Here is a 4,140-nt window from a genome sequence, read left to right as displayed (position 1 = left end):
TGCTTTGCTTTCCTTCTTCTCTGGGATTTTGATTTCCTTCCTCTCTGGGATTTTGGTTTCCTTTTTTGGGATTTTGGTTTCCTTATTCTCTCGGGTCTTGGTTTTCCCCTTTGCTGGTATTGGAGGTTGCTTGCCAACAGAGACACTCTTCTTTCCCTTCTTCTGCCTCTCTTCCTCCTTCCTCCTCTCTTCCTCCTCTAATGCTTTTGCCTCGTCCTCGACCTTTTGAGCTGGCTCCTTCAGCTCCCTTCTGCAGACAAAACAGGAAACATGGCTGAGAGTCCCACCAGAACCTTGGGCTCCCTAGTCCTGGCTGGCCCTGCACTTCATTCCTTGACCCTGAGGCCATTTCCGTGAATTCTCCTCAACCCACAGAGGTTGGGAACATCCCAAGTGAGGGCATGGGTGGAAGGGGACCTCCAGAACCAGCCAAACCTGAGCTTTGCCATCATAAGGTGTTGACTGTGCCAGCTCCCTCTGAAGGCACAGCCAGACAGACCCCTCCAGCCCCTGCCAAAGGCTGATCCAGCAGCTCTCTGCACTGGTGCCTGGAAACGCCCTTTGTCTCTTGGCTTCCCAGTTTAAAGCAGAGCACAGATTGCTGACATCTGCTTGGCTCTCCTACAGTTCTTACTCAGCTCATTCAGCCCCCTTCTCCCTGGGCATAGCTGAAGCATGATTTTAAAGAGTTCAGATTTCAGCTGAGGGTTAGAAGCAATTCCCATTGATCAGGATGTAGGTTAGATAGGCAGACCATAGGTTAATGATTATGAGATGCTTAAGCTGGAGCTGATTGTTCTATTGTTTACCATTAGGAGCTTCTTTCTAGAAGGAAGTGGAGGAAGTGAACTGTTATAAGAACATCTTGAAACCAGTAGAACAATGGTTAGCACCTGGGCTTGATGTCAATCAATCACCAAGCAGGAGACCTTGGATGGTGCCAGAGGGTCACAGAGACCTGATGAAGACATTCCTGACTTCATCCCTTAAGACCACTGACCCAATTCGAGACCACCAACCCAATTCAAGGGAAGAATTGCACAGGAGTGAAGGACCAATAACCTCATTTTCATACAGAGCAGGGATGGGAGGTGCTGGGGTTGTGCAGATGTATTGTATGTAAGATCTTGGGAAATAAAGAGAGGGCAAAGAACCTTGGACAACGCGGGCACGCCTTTTAGGGACGGCTCTGGTGCCGCCTGCCGGTGTTAATAAACATCCCACTGTCTAACTTTAATTAGTTAGAGAGTCTCTGTCCGTGATCTTCGGTTTTAACGACTCCTAGCCTGCTCCTTCATGAGAACAATCCTATCAGTCAGAAAGCAAAGGCTGCAGGAACTCCTCTCCTGCAAGACAGGCTAGTGTCAGGCAGATTTCCTGCTGGAACCCAGCTGGGACCAAGCACCAAGCAAACCAGTGCTGGCTGCTATGGAAACCATTGGAAGCAGCCTCGTCCGTCTCCTCCCCATGAAACCAACTCCAGTCTGGCCTGAAGAAGTCCTGATGCACAGGCTTGCTTTAAGCACCTCCACTCCCAGCTCCACACTTGGCCTGTGTGTCCTGAGCTGGGCTGCCTTGCTGGAGCTGAGCTTCTCCAGTGCTTGCCTACAGCTGCAGCTGCAGGGGAGCCTAAAGGACAGGAGCTTTTCTGGCTGCTCTGCCACCATAAGGAGAACCCTGGCAGATCAGCAGTGCAAGGACTTCATCTGTGGCAGGAGCAGGACCCAAAGCAAGGTTTGCTCTGTGCCCCACGCCTGCCCATACCACAATCCCACTGTTCTGGTGAAGAAGGCAGATGATGAAGAAGATGCCACTCAACACCATGGACTTCAAGACACCTCTAGATGCGGTGCCAAGGCAAGCCCAGAGCCCAGCTCCCCACAGACAGCAGCTAAGCCAGGAGGGCTCAGCACTCAAATAGAGAAGAAGATGTTCTGTCTCAACAGAAGAAGGTCCTTCCTCTCTTGGCAGCCAGGGAGCTCAGAGTGGCCATCCCTGTGTTGCTGCTGGCCTTTGCTCTGCAGCTCCTCTGAGCTCAGAGGCCTTGGAGCAGGGAAGCCCTGCAGGGACAAGAACCCATGGCAGAGCAGGAACCCATGGAAGGCTGACTCACCTGTCCCTGAGAGGGGCCTGAGAGCCACAGCTGATCTCCTGGGGGCTCAGGGAGGAGCTGACACGTGAGGCCTCCCTGGGCACCAGCACCTCGGAGGTGGAGCCTGCCTCCATGTGGCACAGCTCCGGGACATTGCAGGTGGTGTTGAGGTGGCCAGAGAAGGTGGAGGAGACCTGCTGGCTCTCTCCTGGCTGCAGCACACCTGGCAGTGGCAGGATATTGAAAGCCTGGATGGAAGACAGGAGAGATTGAGGTGTTGAGCATGGAAATGGATCCAATGGAGCATCTTGGAGCAAAGTGCAGCTGTAGCCAGAGGGGCCTATTCCCCAAACACTGCCAGAATCACCCTCACCTCATCCTGCATCCATGCCATTGACCAGTGCAGGGACCATGGGGAAAATCTTCTCCCATACTCACAGCTCAATGCATTAATTAGTACATTACATGAAAGTGAACTAGGATGTCTCCTGGCAGTAGAAATTCTCTCTGATGCACAACTTGCCTTTAAGAAGTTTCAAAACGACCTGCTTTTAGAAAAGGAGGAGACTCAGAGTGAGAGCTCTTGGAGCTGAGGGAAGGAGTCCAGCCCAGCTCATCTGACTCCTGAGGCTCTTCCCCTCTCTCTCTGATTTAAATGCTTCTTTCTCAAGGTGCTACAGCAAAAGCTCCTGCAAAAATTTCCTGTGGAGCACCTGAGGAGTTCCAGGGGGAGCAGTGCCCTCCACAGGTGCTGCACAGCATCCTTGGGCAGCCCTGCAACGTGTCCTGCACGGCCTCTCCAACAAGCAGCTGCTCCAGCAGCACTTTGTGATGGGCCTGCAAGGATGGGAGGCCCCTCTGTGGCCAATGCTGAGGGCCCCCAGTGGCACTGGCAGCTCCAGCCCTGCTTGCCACACTGACAATGGGCAAGGGAGACAGATTCCCTCTTGCCTTCTCTGTTCCCAGGGCAGTGTGCGCCACGTCCAGGGAGCATCTGAATCCCTCCAAGCCTCGAGGCAGGTGAGGGTGCTCAGGAGTTGGTGCTGGCACCCAAAAAACAAGCCATTTTTTATGCTGGGAAGAAGAGACAGCCCCTCTGCAAAGTCTCCCTTTGTCAGACAGCTCCAAGGCCAGCAGTGCAATAGCAGCTCTGGGTGAAAGCAGAGCCCTGCAAACAGGGAGTCTGGCTGCTTTGGGAAGAGGCTCCATGGAGATCAGGATCATCCCAGCTTGCTCTGGGAGGGAAGCTGGAGGTGTTACCATGATGATGCAGAGAAAAGCCTCATCTTACATTGGGAAGGAAACAAGGCAAAAAATCCCACACTCAGCACAGGCCTGTAGGATCTGAGCCAGCTTCTCCAAGGAAAACTCTCCTATTTCTCCCTCCCCCTCAGCCCATGTCCAGCCACTGGCCCTGCTGCCCAGCCCACTGTCAGGGCACAGCACAGCAGGGCAGCAAAAAGGGAGCTCAGCATGAGCAGGACTTGGTGCTGGCAGGCTGGGGAGGCAAAGCAAGCAGTAGGTGTACAAGAAAATCTACCTCTGCTCCTGAAGAGTGGGTAAAATCCTGCACTTCTTTCAGGGCTCTGGCTGCCTCCTCCTTTCCAGTCCTGAAGTGCCTCCATCGAGTTGCCGGGCAATCCAGACTGGTTCTCCTCTCCTTTGGTGGCTGGGGTTTGAATTTAGGTGGGTGGAGCTCATCTCTGGAAAATAAATAACTATGAACAGGGACCTGCAGTGGGAGGGAGGGAGGGAGGGAGGGACACCTACACGAGCAGCTCCTGGCCAGGATGCAGCCCGTGGCTGAGTGCTGGCACGTTGAACTGAGAAATGGTTTGATCCAGCCCTTCCCAATCCAGGCTGGGGCAGGTCTGTTCTAAAGGCAGCCCAGGGATGGCACTGAGGTGCTGCAGCAGCTGCAACTGCTTGCATTGAGCAACTACAGAGGACAGGCAGTAACACCTGGTGGGGATGCAAAAAGCACAGTGGGAGAGGAAAAGACAGAGAAGGCAGCAAAAAGGTGAGATTTGAGACACCGAGGGGCAGAC

Source organism: Melozone crissalis, unplaced genomic scaffold (genome assembly GCF_028551555.1).
Source record: "Melozone crissalis strain CALT ecotype California unplaced genomic scaffold, PUWL_Pcris_2 ptg000201l_1, whole genome shotgun sequence".
Lineage (NCBI taxonomy): Eukaryota > Metazoa > Chordata > Aves > Passeriformes > Passerellidae > Melozone > Melozone crissalis.
The sequence above is the reverse complement of the archived record's forward strand: the minus strand, read 5'-3'. Positions refer to the sequence as shown.